General features: G+C 49.2%; 1 protein-coding gene across 2 annotated transcripts in view; it reads left to right on the plus strand.

Annotated features, from left to right (window-relative positions):
• The first annotated feature begins 618 nt into the window (after positions 1-618).
• CYRIB (CYFIP related Rac1 interactor B) overlaps positions 619-17,109 on the plus strand; it is a 71,492-nt gene continuing 55,001 nt past the window's right edge. The window contains exon 1 of one of the 2 annotated variants that reach the window (XM_036437554.1): positions 619-677. The gene's annotated coding sequence lies outside the window, so the exon portion shown is untranslated. The remainder of the gene's footprint in view (positions 678-17,109) is intronic. The other variant, XM_036437558.2, reaches the window with a different exon arrangement.

A 17,109-nucleotide genomic window follows, 5' to 3' on the forward strand; every position in this document is an offset into this window, starting at 1 on the left:
TTCACAGTCAAGTGGGGCTGAGCATGTTGCCGAAGACCCAGTGGTGCTGGAGCCCAGAGTCCCAGCATCCCGCCAAGCCAGGCTGTCCCTCAGGCATAGGAGTTGGTTTGGGCCTTCGCTCTTCACTTACTGTGCAACCTTCAGCCAGTTACTCAACTTCTCTGAGTCTCCAAAGTTTGATTTGTAATACGTAAGACTGTTGTGCACATTACATGAACTACATGTTTGGGCCCTAACCACTTTGGCTCGGTGGATAGAGCATCAGCCTATGGACTGAAGGGTCCCAGGTTCGATTCCGGTCAAGGGCATGTACCTTGGTTGCATACACATCTCCAGTAGGGGGTGTGCAGGAGGCAGCTGGTCGATGTTTATAACTCTCTCCCCTCCCTTCCTCTCTGTGAAAAATCAATAAAATATATTAAAAAAAAAGAAAAAAAACATGTTTGGGAAACGTGCTCTGTGAACTCAGGGGTCTGAAGTGTTGGAATTCGGAGTCGGTACTTCTCATTTCCCGGCCGTGGCTTTGGTATTGGGGAAAATAATGGTGGCCAGGATGTGCTGGGCTTATAGTGTGCTGAGGTCTGTTGGGACTTCCTTAATCCTTGCTCTGCCTTTGTTTTGCAGGAGAAGAAACCGAAGCCTGGAGTTTGAGTAGTTCGTTCAAGGTTACCCAGTTGGTAAGTAACGGAGCCTTCGCTGCCATGGCCGATGGGCTGCCGGGGTGCCCTTGGCCCCTTCGCTGTGAAGAGGAATGAGAGCGGGTGGTAATTGTAGCCGGGACGTAGATTTCAGCTCCGTAGAAACGAGAGCGGCCTCTGTTGAAATCTGAATCCACGTGCGTTCTTTCACCCACTCCATGAATATTTATCGAGACCCTGCAAGGTTATCGGGTCCCATGATTCATTTCTGTAAGAACTATACCTCTGAAGGGGAGGAAACACGCCCAGCTCCCGTCAGCACGCATCCCAATAGCTAACATTTATTGGGTACTGTTGAAAGCTCACCCCATGCTCAGAGCTTTGTCTGAATGATCTTGTTTAAATTCACAGCGGCCCTAGGAAGTTGAAATAAGAGAAGGCATTTGCCCAAGTTCACTCTACCAGCTAGTGGGTGTCTCAGTCTGTTTGGGTTGCTGCTGCAGAATGTAATTCTCACGGTTCTGGAGGCTGGCGAGTCCAAGAGCCAGGGTGCTGACAGATTTGGCGGCTGGCAAAGGCGCTCTTCCTGGTTCATAGATGGCCATCTTTTTATTCTAACTCCACCGGGCAGAGAGGTCTGGGGGGCTCTCCGGCGTCTCTTTAAAAAATATATATATATATATTTTTATTGAATTCAGAGAGGAAGGGAGAGGGGAGGGAGAGATAGAAACATCAATGATGAGAGAGAATCATTGATCGGCTGCCTCCTGCACAACCCAGGGGGATTGAGCCCGCAACCCAATCATGTGCCCCCAACTGAATCGAACCCAGGGCCCTTCAGTCTGCAGGCTGACGCTCTATCCACTGAGCTACACCAGCTAGGGCTCTGGGGTCTCTTTTATAAGGACACTGGTCCCATTCATAATGGCTCCACCCTCGTGACCTAATCACCCCCCAGTTCCCACCTGCATATGCCACCCATTGAGGGTTAGGTTTCCCCACATGCATTTTGCGGGAACACAAACAGTCTGTTGCAGGCATAGAGCCAGTCTCTGCCTCCAAGGGGTCTTGCTAGAGGACCAGTGAGTGATCTTACCTACTGGCAATGTGTTAACTCTTTTTTTAATTGACGTCAGAGAGAGAGTTAGAAATATCAGTGGTGAGAGAGAGTCAAACTGGGAATCGAACTGTGACCTCCTAGTTCATAGGTTGACGCTCAACCACAGAGCAATGGGGCCGAGCAACATATCACTCTTGTAAGGCTCCTTATGGCAAACCACCTCCAGGAGCCTGGGTGCCCTCTGCCCACAACAGGGCACATCCCTCTTCTTTCCCTGGACTCCCTGGTCTGCTCACCACCCTCCACTGGCTGAGTAGCCTCTGGGAGGGTTAGCCATAGAATGGAGGTCCATGGATGATGACCGTTACACGGCAGTCTCTCACGCATACTGTCAACTTTTTTTATAATTGAGGTGTAACAACATGCTATGACATGTACAAGTCATATCAATCACACAGCTTGATGAGATTTTTTTTTAAAGATGTATTTTTATTGATTTCAGAGAGGAAAGGAGAGGGAGAGAGATAGAAACATCAATGATGAGAAAGAAGCATTAATGGCTGCCTCCTGCACACTTCCCTGGGGATCGAGGCCCCAACCCAGGCATGTGCCCTTACCCAGGAATCGAACCTTGACCTCTTGGTTTGATTCTGAGACTTTCTGGTTCATAGGTCAATGCTCAACCACTGAGCAACACCAGCTTTTTAATATGTCACACCCATCTCGCCACCCAATGCAGGTTTACAAGGTCCCCATCACTCCGGCAAGTTCCCTCATGCCCCCCCCCGTAAGTTCATTCTGCCCCCAGAGCCCGTCAGTGCTGTTGAGGCTTACGGAAGTCATAGCTCTGTCATATCAAAAGATTCCTGCTTTTAACTCATCCAGATCCAAATATACTTGCTCAACAAAAACAGAACCCAGTGGAGATAAAAATAACACGTCCAATGGCGTGGGCGATCCTGTCATTCCACCCAACTGGCGTCTCTGTTGGAGTGAGCGCAGAAGCGAGACGCAGGCCTGCTGCTCCTTCTGTCGGTCCGGGTGCCCGTGGCTTTTTAGAACGTGAGCATCTTGTGCCATTGGGCGCCTTCCTCGTATTTATAGATTTTAATCACCATGCCGCATGGCCCCGGAGCCCACGCCAGGGATCTCTCCTGGTGTCCGACCCGAGGAACCGAATCGGAGGCTGAGGAAAAATGGGTCTCGTTGGACTTCCGTGGGAGATGGGTTTATCCGTGTCCATGGTGAGACCTTCTTGCGGGATTTTCCCAGGAGAATTCAGTCTCCTTTCCCTTTTCCTATGGCATGCGGACTCTAGAAGGTAACCCTTGCGTAGGAGGCGGCCGCGATGTGGAAAGAACTCAGGTGGGTGAGTGGTTACTGCAGATTGGGTGGCATGGAACACGTGACAGCGTGGTGGCCGGTGCTGGTTTGCGTGAGTCCTTCCTGATACGAACACAGAGTTGATGGAAATATACAAATGACATATTTGTGTATTTCAGCCATCAGGAAGGGAAGTCCATGAGTGTCAAAAATGGAGAGCCCTAGCCGGTTTGACTCAGTGGGTAGAGTGCCGGCCTGCAGACTGAAGGGTCCCCGGTTTGATTTCGGTCAAGGGCACATGCCAGGTTTTGGGCTTGATCCTCAGTGGGGGGCATGTAGGAGGCAGTGCGCCGGCTGGAACTGGTGAGCTGGCTCCAGCGCCCCAGAGGCCGGGTTGTTGGTTCTCGTTTAAAGGCTGATCTTTGGATGGTGGGTGCATCCAAGCGTGGAGTTTTCAGGAAGTAGGAATGTCACGTGTGATATCACAGGGGCAGGGAGAGAGGCCACCACAGGACAGCGTCTCCTGGCCTTGGCAAGAGCGCTGTTCACTTGAAAAGACTGACCTTCCTCAGCGAAAGAGTGCTGCTGGCGTTGTCATGGTTGTCTTCTGTCATCCGGCGCATTGCTCATCCGTCACAAAATATTTCCTGGAACCAGAGGTTCTCTCTCTCTCTCTCTCTCTCTCTCTCTCTCTCTCTCTCTCTCTCTCTCTCTCTTTCCCTTTTCATCCTTCGGTAACAAGATTAGTAAGTAGGTTATTCATCTTGAAAAGAGTTGTTATGATTTGACCAACCGTAATCCAAATGGGTGAGAAAGGGGAGTGCAAAAGGAACCACAAAATCCCACCTGAGCGTGGCGTAAGGGTGTGACATCACCTGTCCCGTTCCAACAACATTCTTTTTGTTGTTGTTGTTAACCCTCACCGGAGGATATTTCCCCCCGCCCCATGGATTTTTAGAGAGAGGAAGGGATGGGGAGAGACTGAGAGAGCGAAACACTGAAGTGAGAGCGACACATTGATTGGTTGCCTCCCCTCATGCCCAGCCAGGGCCAGGGATCGAGCCTGCCACTGAGTTTTGTGCCCTTGACCGGAATCGAGAACCTGTGAACGTTTAGTCTGAGGGCCACTTGCTCTAACCACTGAGCGATTCAGCCAGGGCATCGATGACATTCTTCTGTATGGTGGCTCTTTGACCAGGGCAGCCGCTGTCTTTCCAACACTACTTTGTGGGTTCGTTTGGAATGAGTCCTTACGCACTTTACGTTCATTTCTCCCGCGTGCAGTGCGCGGTGGGGTGGTTTTAGTTTTAGTTTACCGTGAGAGAGATTCCCATCAACAGGGTGATCTTGACCCCCCCCTAACAGTAACTCTACCTTTCCTGCCTGAGTGCCCAGACAGAGTTGGCTGAAGTGCTCTTTCTTAGGGGAGCTTACTCCCCCACCCCACCCCCTCACGCTCCTGTTGCCTGTGTAGAATTTAATTAAAGCAGTTATCTTATTGGCTTTCAACAATGGCAGTTGTTCCCGGCTATCGCCACATCAGGCTGGGTGCCAGGGAAGATGGCACGGATCGTCTTGCTTCATCTGTGCATGGCTGGCGGGTGGCATATGTCACAGAACTTCCAGTTTCATTACTCAGGATTCTCTGGACCTTAACACGGGACCCTGACTCAAACTGGTTTCTGCAGAAAGGGGGTTTGCTGGCCTAGGGCCTTGAAAAGCCCAGGGATGGGATTTAGGGCTTAAATGGTGCTGCTAAGGCTTCATAGTTTTTCTCCATCTCTCAGTGCTGCCTACCATTTCTTTTTGGATTATGGTGACAACATGGCTGTCAGCAGTTCTAGCAGAAGGTGGGGGGGGGGGGGGCATTTTTCCAATAGTTCTACCAGAATCTCAGAATCGAGTCCCAATGTCTCTGATTGGTCGCCTCTGCCTATGGCTTGGCAAATGCAGCGTTCTGATTGGCCATCTGGGATCAAATGCCCGCCCCCTGGAGAAGCTGGGGTAGGATCCGAACCTCCCAGAGCATAGGATTGAGGATGAGGGAAGAAGGCCTTTCCCAAGGAAATCTGAAAACCATTTGTGTGCTGGGGTGGGGGTAGGGGGAGGGGGAGAGGAGGGGAAGGGGAGGAGAGGTATGTAAAAGCCAGGATGTCCAACATGGAAGGTTTTTAACCAGCATTTACTCGGTGAGTGAATGAACAGATGAATGAGCAACCGGGCGCCTGCTGCCGGTTCTGAGCGCTGGCTATACAATCCCCTGAGTGGGTTTCAACAGATGGAGCCTTTGTGGAGAGGAGGGATGAGAGAGCCTTGAAATCAAGTCGGAGAAGGGTGGCGATGACTGCGCTGAAATATTTAACACGAGACGGAGACACAGGAGACACACGAGCTGTTTCCAAGTGTCGGAAGGGCATTCCTAGAGATGGAAGGCTCGCTGGGTCCCTACTTTATATCAGAGGAGCTGGATCAGGCACTTGGCGTGATCTTCCCCCACTTTCATTTTTATTTTATCAGGCAACCAATGTATGTTCATTCTAGAAAATGAAAAAATGTACAAAAGAAAGAAAAAGGAAAGTCTTCCCATAATCTTACCCCCTAGAGCAGCGTTTTTCAACCGCTGTTCCGCGGCACACTAGATGTTGCCTGGTGTGCCGTAGGTGCAGACAAGACAAGAATTTTATAATTTTTCACTATTTTGTTTACTTAATATTTCATAATAAAGTAATTATAAAATACTTTCTTTGTGTTTATTTGATTCCTATTCAAGAGAATTACTTTATATAGAGTCAATATAGGCACAGAGTTAAATTTTTTTTAACATTTTCTAATGGTGGTGTGCCTCGTGATTTTTTTCATGAAACAAGTGTGCCTTTGCCCAAAAAAGGTTGAAAAACACTGCCCTAGAGCAGTGGTTCTCAACCTTCCTAAGGTCGCGGCCCTTTAATTCAGCTCCTCATGTTGTGGTGACCCCTAACCATAAAATTATTTTCGTTGCTAATTCATCACTGTCATTTTTGCTGCTGTTATGAATCGTAATGTAAATATCTGTGTTTTTTGATGGTCTTAGGCGACCCTGCTAGCGGGTCTCAACCTGTGGGTCTCTACATGGCCTAGAGCAAGCATGTCAAACTCAAAGACTAACATGGACCTGAGATTTCGGCAGTGATCAGAAGAGGGCATTGCCACTTGTTGAAGGCTAGGCACTAGACATATGTTTTCTCAGTTCTTACAATGTCTCTCTCGAGCAGATCAGTTTTGTAGCAGACAAGTTCAGAGAGGCAGCTGCATGCCGAGATGGACAGCGAGGTGTTCTGAGGCCATAGGTCACACATTCCTTCCACTCTTCTGTGTGATGGCCATGGTGAACATAGATCGTCACCAGAGACCCACCAAGGTTCTCCCCGTGACCTCTCCACCGGAAGCAGTTACTGCTTTTCACATCAAGCTTTTATTCGAGAAATCCTGCCTACTTTTTTTCCTTTAAACCAATGCTAGAGGAGAGGAGCGCTCCTCTCTCAGGTCTAGATAAGCAACAGATAATTGAATGAGATTCTGAGAGAAGCAGAACCATTGTTAGCTCAGTGCATGGGAAGAGATGGTTGCATTCAGATAATTTTACAAAAATTCCCCTCTCCTTTGACATTGCTGCCCGAGGCTGCCATTGAGTTTTAAAGCAACAGAGCGACTATTATATAATCCTACACAGTGCTCCTTCCCCGGGAGCTCGAGGAAGCTCACCGGTGTGAAATATAGAAGACATTTTTTTGGGAGGTTGAGAGTTTATGGAAAAGCCAGCATGCTCCCTAGATTAAACGGCCCAAGCGAGGGCAAACGAGCTGGGTTTTCAGGTTTTCTGCAGACTCCACAGAGACATAATCTTCAGCAGAGCAGGAGATGGTTTGCTGGAAATCATTTCTGTGCTGGTGGCAACCTATCTGTGTCATACCGCTCCAGGCACCCACTGTGCGTGCCTTGTGCTTCGCTCCCAGGTGGAAGCATGCCTATTGTTCGTAGTTCTGACCTCACTCCCTTCCACCCCAGCAGATGTCATTTTATCCTCGGAGAAATGAACAGAAATGGGGAAATCAAAACAGTGGTTGATGACAAGTTGATGCATAAGGTTTTCAACTTAGATGATGTGCTTCCTGAATTTTTAATCCTCACTGGAGAATATTTTTACATTGATTTTTAGAAAGTGGAAAGACAGAGAGAAATATCAATATGAGAGAAACATGTTGACTGGTTGCATTCTGCAGGCGCCCTGACCAGGGCCTGGGCCGGGTAGGAGCCTGCAACCCAACAGAGGCACATGCCCTGGACCAGAGTCAAACCAGGATTCTTCTGTCCATAGGCTGACGCTCTATCCACTGAGCCAAACTGGCTAGGACTTAGATGCTGTGCTTTTTGATTTCTTGTGTCAGTTTTTAATGTTTATTTTTTTGAGTTTATTAACTGATGATAATGACTTTATCTACCCCACGTTCTATTATGTTGTCTGCTGATTTTTGGGTCCTGGGGCTGGGAGTTGAACAAAGCACACACAGTCTTAATGGCTAATAGCCTTCAGTGACCCTCTCCCAGTCTCATACCTTTGAGTCTGTCCACGCCAGCATCACTTTTTGGTCCTGGTTTATGCTGGGCCAGGCAAACTTGTTCAGCTGGAAAAGGTGTGAAGTAAAAGCAAAGAGGAAAAGAGAAAGACCTGAGGCTAATTTTAGGGCATTGGTGTTGGGTCACCAAAGGGTGACCACTGTGGTTGTTATTAGGCCTGAAATGTAGGGCTTCTTTGTTACCACAACATAACCTAACTCATCCCGACAGGGGTGCGACCACCACTGTCATAGAGGTGCTGGATTCATGGAACCTGGGAGCTGGCCAGCTTGTGTGTATATGCGTGTAGGCCTCAAATACATATATGTGCAGATATGAATCTTGCTGCTTCCATGGCAGTAGTTCCACATTAGAATCACCAGAGGATTTTTAAAATTCCAAAGCTAAGGCTACACACTGAGTGAATTCACTAACTCAGGGGGCGGGGCACAAACACTGCTCTCCAGGTGACTCCAGTGTGAGGACAGGTTCAGGAACCCCTAGTCTGTGAGAATTAAAATAGTGTCATCGTTATTACTTGAAGAGGAGTAGAGATAATGGTAATGACGTTGGTACTAGACATCATTATTATTTACCGATGGCTATCAGGCAGAATCCTGGTGTTTCTTTTTGTTTCTTTTTATTGATTTCAGAGAGGAAGGAAGCTAGATGAGAGAGAATCATTAATTGGCATGCCGCACACTGGGGATGGAGCCTGCAACCAGGGCATGTGCCCTGACTGGGAATCGAACCGTGACTTCCTGGTTCATAGGTCGATGCTCAACCCCTGAGCCACGCCAGCCAGGCCATCCTGGGTGTTTCATAAACATCCTAACATTTCACCTGCCGGACAGCTCTCTAGGTGGTTGGAGAAGGAAGACAGGGGTCATATCTTTCAACTTCAGGCTTGCTTAATCCAGGTTGTCAGGTGAAGGCCAGAAAGAGGGAGCTGTGGGGCTCACGTCGCTGACCCCAGCGTGGCCACCATGGTCTTCACTGAGGCTGAGATTTTGGGGTAGTTTGTTACCACGTGTAACCTGGCCCCTCCTGAAGGATGCAGCCCTCCGTTCAGTAACCGCAGTGGATTCGGGAGTCAATATGCAAACACACGTTTTGCAAAGGTGTAAATCGAGGGTGATTGTATTTTGGCCTGTGGCTTGGAAAGAGAAGCAAGAGTAGAAAACTGGGCTATTAATCTTGGGCTGGTTGATTCATCCATCAGAATCACTCGGTGTGTTTCAAGGAGGCGGGGTAAATCATTTAATAAAGCATGACCTTGTGTTTCTGTAGCGCTTCTCTCAGCGGGGAGCATGGTGTTGTGCAAACCTCAGCGCATTGCCAGTCGTTTGCTCTCGTCCCAGGAGGCCTGTCGGGCGTGAGTAGGGCTGCGTGGTACCATAAGGTACAGGCAGGAACGGAGTCATGTGGAAACGTTTATCCAGCGCCCACAGAGGTGCCTGACAGGAGCGTTGGTGGGTAGGTCCGAGTTTGGCCCGAAGGATGGAGAGTGTCGGCAAGGGAGTTCAGGGCAGACAGACCAGCATGGGCAGAAGGCATAGGGCAGGAAATAGTATTTGCAGGGGCTCTGTAATCAGATTATGATTTCTACCAAGAAAGAAACCATCCCCAATTGCACATGTGTGATTGGGAAGACTCAGGAGACCTGCATTCCCACTTGTGGCTGCATCATTTGGTGCACATGCCTCCTAACGTTTTGGTTTTGTTTGTTTGTTTTACTTTGGAATTGATTGGTGTGTAACGGAGGGCCAGCACATGGCTGTAATCCACCTCCTTCGCCCTGGATGCGAGCACAGACGTGATGCTAGAGGTTGCACACTGCACGTGGGAGAGGTTTCTTACAGGGCCCGGTGGCGCCTCGATGATCTGGACTAACCTGAGGAAATGAACTTGGTAGTTCCCTGACCGTGTAGACAGGAGCCCCTGTGACCTGCACTGGGGACCCCTCCCAGGCCTGGGGATTGTGCTCCTGCACGCCCCTCTGCACCCCTCTTGGGCCCTCCCCGTTCTTAAGCATGAAATGTTGGCTTGAAGGTGAATTCTGAGGTTCCTTTCGCGTCTACAATGAGGGGATTCATTCAGAAACTCATGAACGCAAGTGGTCTGTTCCATAAAAAAATGCTACATCAATGCCGAAATGGGCACCACGGGTTTCCCCTCCGAGCCTGTGAGTTCGGACAAGACCAGAGCTTGAGCAAAGTAGCGTCCTCCTCCCTGCCGCCCTCTGCTTTAAAACTGGGCAGATCTTTCTCTTGAACTCTGTGCTCTGACATGTGCGCAGCACCGGGATTTTAGAGAGGACGCTAGCGATGCCAGGTAAGCTGGGGCTTCGCGTGGACCATGTTGGTTCTCTCTCGGGAAGATGCTTTTTAAACCTTACCCAATATCTTTTCTTCCATGGCTCCAAGTCCGAGCTCTTCCCCTGCGCTTGGTTCATGATGGATATTCCCATGGTTCTGCCTACAGCTCTGTATTTCAACTGTCGGGCCACATGGCTGGTGAGCTAAGCATTTGGCTGCTAAGGGAGGACTGAAATCTCACTCGCCTGCTTCTCCGATTTCCTGGTCCCAGTGCTATGGTCATGTTGGAGCCTCAGCATAGGGTTAGGGCCCTAGGCCTGGGTTAACTCAAGCTGGCCTGGTGCCCTCTCTGACCAGCTGCAACTGTTGGGTGGGGACCTTGTGCCAGGCATAGTGCCAGGCTCTGCTAGCCCTGGGGATCCTTGGTGACGAAACAGCACGGCCTGTGCCCTCATGGGACTCACAGAGCTAAGGAAATACAGACATCACCCTCTAATTACAATCCTGTTCTCTGCTCTGACTCAGCAAGTAGCACAGGGTCCGTCCCCCCCCCCGCCCCGGGGGTCCAGGACCTCACAGCAGGGGCTCTGACCTGGTGGGCTCAATGCTGCCTCCTTCAGGCCAGGCCCCTTGCCTGGCACACAGGCCTCTCTTGTTCCTGACCCCCAACCCTCCGTCTGAAGTGGGGTGGCCAGGTGGGACGCCGAGCAGTCCGGCTGGAGGGGGCTCTGCTCTCCCTGTCTGCCTCACCAGGTGAGGGGAGGCCCTTCCCTGGAGGGGCGCCACTGTCCCTGCCCACAGTGCTCAGCGGGGTGTGGTCCTTTGTGTGACCGACCGCACAGCGGGCCGGAAGCGCTGCTTGTGCCCGCATGGCTTCTCCGCAGCCAGCTCCCCTCTTGGTGGGCCGTGGGCTTCGGGCTGCAAACTGCTTACCACACAGGTGACGCTCAGCGACCAGCCTGGCCCTCCCTGGAAAAACTGGCCTCAGGGCAGGGATTGGGAGGGAAACGTGAAGGATGCAGAATGTCTTTCCTTTCCTCTTTCTTACCATTACAATCTTGGCAAGGAGACTTGCTCTTTATTACATTTGCCTGTGTCAGCACCGATTCCCAGATTGAACTCCTAGGCATCGACTTGGCTTCCTCATGCTTCAGCCTTTGCGTCTGCAAACCATTTCACTTCTCTCTCTCTCCCTCTCTCTCTCTCTCTCTCTCTCTCTCTCTCTCTCTCTCTTCTTTTTATTTTTCTTTTCTTTTGGGACTCTAATAACTCCAGGTGGCGAATGGGCGGTGGTGAGCACAGTTCTGTGGAAATGAGCTCTAAAGCAATACAAACACCAAGAAAAAACAAAACAAAAAGGGAAGCTTGTCAAGCGGGACGTGCTGGATTAAAACGTTTTACTGTTATTGACATTGAAGAACATAAGGAGGTCTCATGGTGCAGCCACCAGCGGAGGGCTGCGCAGCCTTGAACAGCGAGGTCGCCGGAGTGTCTTCGCTAAGGAAAGGTGATTACGGTAGATAATGAGATGAAACACCGCAGGATACAATTCGGCATCTGAGCCCGTTTTATAGAAATACATGCATGACTTTTATACCTTGTATTGACATACAAAACCTTTTGGTAGGCTACCCACATGGCGTGGGAGGTTGAATCAGGAGGGTTTGTATTTTTTCTTTTCTTTTTTTTTGCTTACCTTTGTTTTCATGTTTCCCCCCACCCTGCAATCAACATGTATTATTCCTATAATTGGGTAACAGTGGTACAGGGGGACCAGGCACCTCTCTTTTCCACATAGTCAGTGAGGGTCTCTCGGGAGCTGGGCGGGCACCGTGACGGGTGTTGGAATGGGCAGCCAGCCCTGGCCTCTGCCTTCACTGAGCTCATGTTTTGGGGAGAGGCTTCTTTTAGGGACAACATTGTTAAGCTAAAAAAGAAAAATAATTACAGGTTGTGATAAGTGCTGTGAAAAGAAAAGAAGAGGAAAAAAAAAAAAAAGCCAGTGACATAGTAGGGGAGGACTGAAGGGAGGTGGGTGGCCTTAGGAAGGCGCGGGGGAGGGAGGACCCTTTCAGTGGGCAGCCCTGGAACTTGGCGGCGTGGAGGCGGAGACACAGCCACGTGCCAGGCTGAGGCTGGAAAGCTAGTGGAGCCGCAGGGAAGGGCCCTGGGAGCGATTTCCTTCCTGCGGGTCACGCCGAGGCCCGGGGAAGCCTCGCTGTCCGCCGTGGGCACCGTGTCCTGCTCAGAAATGCGGCAGAGCTCACAGGTAGATGGGTGCCCGTGGGAGCTGGGTCCTGCGAGGCCGGTGAACATATTTTGCTAAGCGGCAGGAGTGCCCTAGGTGCCAGCTGCTGGCTCTGTCTGGACTTGGGTTCTTTCTCAGTAGCAGCTGGGATGCCATCTCTCAGGGCGGGATTCCTGGGCCTCCCGCTCCCGGCCTCTCCCACCCACTGGATGCCAATGCAGGAGGTGGGACCCTGGAATCTTAGTCCTTAACCTTGAACCCCTGGCTGTGGTGGGAATGTGCGAAGGTGCCTTTCTCCTCACGGAGCCGATATTCATTCATTCCGTGAAGACGAGGAGGGAAGCAACGGACAGAAGTCCCTAAATGTTAGGTTGAGGACTGAGCCTGGGTACAGAGGCAACCAGAACGGTATTCTGGGCGCTCCCACGTATTAAATAGTGCATTTGAGTTAACAGTGGCAGCAACTATCCCGAGTTTTCTCCAAGGGCAGTTGGGCAATGCAGGGCAAAAACCATGGCAATGTTCGGATCCTTTGGCCTAGTAATTACAATCCTGAGAATTTATGCTGAGGTCATCTTTTTTTTTTTTTTTTTTAAAGGGGGAGAAACCAGGAAACCAACGATATCTATAAATAGCAGCAGCAATATGGCCAATAAAGGCATAGTCCCTGGAGTTTTGAGCATATTTTCCTATACAGTATTTAGGAGAGCTTTTCCACATTCCTGTGAAGTCGGCTCTTATGCCCATTTCACAGAAGGGAAGTGGGAGGTGAGAGAGATCGAGAGGGGTGGCCGGGTCCACCCTGGCAGATTCAGGTTCTGAACTCAAGCCCATGGATGGTTTGCCTGGTGGGTTTGCTCAGAAACTCAGGAAGATGTTGGGAGTTGAGGAAGCCTGAGGAAGGAACCAAGTTGGAAAATAATGATTGGACTTCATGTAGGCTTTAGCTCTGTCCACGTATTTTACACGACTTGCCTAAGTTCATCCTTACAATGAACGTGTGGACAAACTGAGTCCCTGAGCGGTTGTATAACTTGCGTTAAGTTGTCGAACAGGTTTCAATCCTGCAGGTCACTCAGAGGGCTGGGGAAGCCTGCGCAGGGCTCAATCCAGAGCGTTTGAGCTTGTTTTAGCGGTTTTCTGGGTTTTCTGTTGCTCACTGCTTCACCAGAATTCGTTGCTAATGAGAGAATAAGTGAAGGAGTGGATTAGAGGGGGTTAGGCCTTGACAACCAGCTTCTACGGAGGGTTAGGCATCAGGATTCCCATGGTTGTTGGGCTCTTTGCCAGAGCTCTGCTGTTTCCACATGCATTACAAGTTGCCCAAGAGTTGCTGATTCGCTGGCCCTTGAGGCTACACTTTTCCACCACCCTTCACCTCAAAGCTCTCTTTCCCCGCTCAGCTCATTCATTGCAAAACGCCCAGAGCTGAGTAAGTTCGGGGGAAACCAGGCATGTCGGGCGTGGACCTTCGGCAACGGAAGGAAACAGAGCTGTTTCAACATGATGCAATGTTCTGCAGCCATTAGAATGATAAATGTGGCTGTAGAAATAGGGAAGAGTCTTGAGAAACAAGAGTTGCACAGATCTGAGGATTCCAGTGGAAACCATGGGCGGAAAGGCTGGATGAGAAGGAATGAGAGCTGTGTAGAAGTCTTGGGATTGGATGGTGTCACCATCCAATGAGGCTGCTGATTGGGGACCCTTTGGGCCATGTCCCACAGCTCCTGCTGCTCCTTCCCCCAGATTCAGCAAGTCAGAGACTCTTTACCGATGCTACGTCGCTAAGTGTCTTAGTTCTGGGGCACATTCTTCTTCTCCACTGCCAATTTCCAGGCTCTTGCGCGTGCACGCTCTGTCTCTCTCTCTCTCTCTCTCTCTCTCTCTCTCTCTCTCTCTCTCTCCTAGGCTCCACAACACCTTTGCTGCTGGCTTCCATTCTCTCTCCCACCAGAGTCCACATTGGACACTGTGGTCAGAGTGATCTTGATATAAAAACCCATCTGATCATGTCACCTTGCTCGGAAGCTTCTACTTGTTGCCATCAGGAGGCAAGTTCAGACTCCTTTGCGTGGTGTAAGAGGAGGTCCTTTACAATCTCACCGCCCTGGTCTTGTCCCCAGCACACCAGGAACTCCCCTTCCTCTGCCCTGGTGCCTGTTCTTCTCAGCCCTTCCCTCATCTCTCCAAAACCAAGCTCATCCTCTCTGAGGTCTCCACAGGTGTCCCAGAGAGCGTGGGCCCCTTCACCCTCCTAGGTTACAACGACTCATGCTGTGTTGTAATTGTGAGGTTATAGCTCTTCCTCTCACCAAATTCTGAGCCCCTTCAGGGCAGGGACCACGTGTCTTACTGCCCCTCCATCCTAGACCCTCAGCCTGGTACCTAGGACACTGTAGTAAAGGAGCACCCATGTGTGTTGATTGAACAAATCAATGACTAAGTGAAATAACTGGTTCTTTATAATGTTTCAAAGTTGATTTTTGCAGTAAATGAAAGTTTCAAGTCAAGCAGCATTTAAAGAAAGCATCGGGATCTTCTGAGATTTACAAAAGCAGGTAGAGTCAAGTGAGTGGAGAAACAGACAAACTGTGGAGCTAGATTGGGATTGAATTCTGGATGTCTCCTACCGAGCCTGGGTTTCCTCATTTATGAAATGGACACTATAACAGGACCATATAGGGCAGCTGTAAAGAGCAAAAGAGGAAATGTGAGCTGAGGGCTCAGTCTAGTGCCTGGTTCATTGTAAGGGCTCAAAAAGGTGCCAGCAAGCTGCAGGGACTAAATCATCACCGAGGGCCTCGTGGTCTTAGCAAACACTTTTTTTTTTTTGCGTCCTTCTGCTTGTCTTTTTTTTTCAACCCATAACGTTGAAAGCTTTGACCTCAGCTGGAATGTGACTACATTCATGCAGAATGGTGAAGAAAGGATGGAGGAAGAAGACATTCAGCATTTCTCTTAGGGTCTTGTTTTCTGTGCCTCTTTTAGGACATGTGACATGATGGGCAGAACTTACTCATGGGTTCCTGCACGGGCATGGGGCTAGGGCTGATAGATAGGGAGAGAAGTGCCTTTGAAAGGGATTCCTCATAGGACTCAGTTTCTTTTACTGTTATCATTCCTCAGTGGACTGTTTTTCTTTGCTGGACTGTTAAGTTCCCCAAAGCCTGGCATCAAGTCTCTACTGCTCCCTAGAGATAAAATTTGGACCAATGAGTGACAGTTGTTGGGCATCCGATGTCTTCTCCGTCTTCTCCATCTTCTCCGTGTAAAAGAAGAGGTTCCTCACAGTGAAAGGAGGCTGACAGTTGCAATACCGAGCTCCCTCTGATTGTAGGCATCTGAGCGAAAACTGCGTGTCGATGTGTTGAGGATACAATGGAAGACATTTCTTTCTTGTGGGAGGTTGGGCTAGCCATGTTGGTTACTCAGAGCTCTCGGGACTGGGCGGGTATGTGAACTCGTCCTCTGGTTCAAATTGAGGACAGTGGTCTTTATGAACCAGGGTTATTATTTTTAAAAAATATATATTTTTTATTGATTTCGGAGAAGAAGGGAGAGGGAGAGATAGAAACACCAATTATGAGAGAGAATCATTGATTGGCTGCCTCCTGCACGCCCCCTCCTGGGGATTGAGCCCACAACCCGAGCATGTGCCCTTGATTGGAATTGAACCTAGGACCCTTCAGTCCGCAGGTAATGCTGTATCTGCTGAGCCAAAGTGGCCAGGGCTGACCCAGGGTTATTTAAGAGTTTCATTGTGTCGGGCACATTGGACCAAAGTCCTTAGATTGTGAAGTGTATTTTTAAAAAAATACTGTTCTATTAGCACTAATGTTTGCAATATAAATACCAGCTCCTTCAGTTTAATGGAAATCGATGAAGATTATAACAGTGGTCGGCAAACCCATTGGTCAACAGAGCCAAATATCAACAGTACAACAATTGAAATTTCTTTTGAGAGCCAAATTTTTTACACTTAAACGTCTTCTAACGCCACTTCTGCAAAATAAATTCACCCAGGCCGTGGTATTTCGTGGAAGAGCCACACTCAAGGGGCCAAAGAGCTGCATGTGGCTTGAGAGCCGCAGTTTGCAGACCATTGGATTATAATATAGTATAGAGCCCCCCCAGATGATCCTAAAATGATATCCTAAAATATTAGGATACAAATCTGCGGCCTAGGACTCTTGACTTCAGTGTGTGCTTTCAACACATTTCTGTGGGATATGGCCAATACCATTTGGTCTCCATGAAACTCAACAGGAAGACAAAGGCTAAATAAGGTAAAAAGCTGTCCTTTGGTATATGGGGTGAGGAGTGTTTTCTTGGCCACATATGGGAAGGCCCGGATAGTTCATGGGATCCTATTTGATTGAAATAAGAGTTCATAATCAGAGTTTCATAGATAGGCCTTCTGGATGCCTAAGTCCTCTGAAATTATATGCAAATTCGTTTGCATGTGTGCATTTTCCTGGGGAGAAAAGACTATTCTTTCAGAGGATTTTCAGTAAAGCTCTCAACCCCCAAATGTTCAGAAACATTTATCTCCATAGTAGTGATCTGTCCAGCAATCAACTGAAAATACTTCCCAGGAGAAGTAACACTGTAATCACTTACACTTTAGCGTTAATGACGAAGATGTCTGAGTGTTGCAGAACAGCGTTAAGGATGAGCTAGCTAAATGGGATGTTCTGGTTTTGTATGTAAAGAGGGAACATTTCTGTTCTAAGAGTGAAAGGGGAATTAGGGGAAACTGGAGAGGCTGTTGCACCCTCTGCCACATCCAAGTTCCCTATCTGGCATTTTTGCACAGAGCTGACTCCAGGGCAAAGCCTCATTTTTCTGAAAGAGCTATGCGTGGCGCGGTGCAAGTCTCCAGTGGCGCCTGATTTCTGTTCTCAGAGCGATCATTTAACACCTCCCCAG

This window comes from Pipistrellus kuhlii, unplaced genomic scaffold (genome assembly GCF_014108245.1).
Source record: "Pipistrellus kuhlii isolate mPipKuh1 unplaced genomic scaffold, mPipKuh1.p scaffold_m20_p_14, whole genome shotgun sequence".
NCBI lineage: Eukaryota > Metazoa > Chordata > Mammalia > Chiroptera > Vespertilionidae > Pipistrellus > Pipistrellus kuhlii.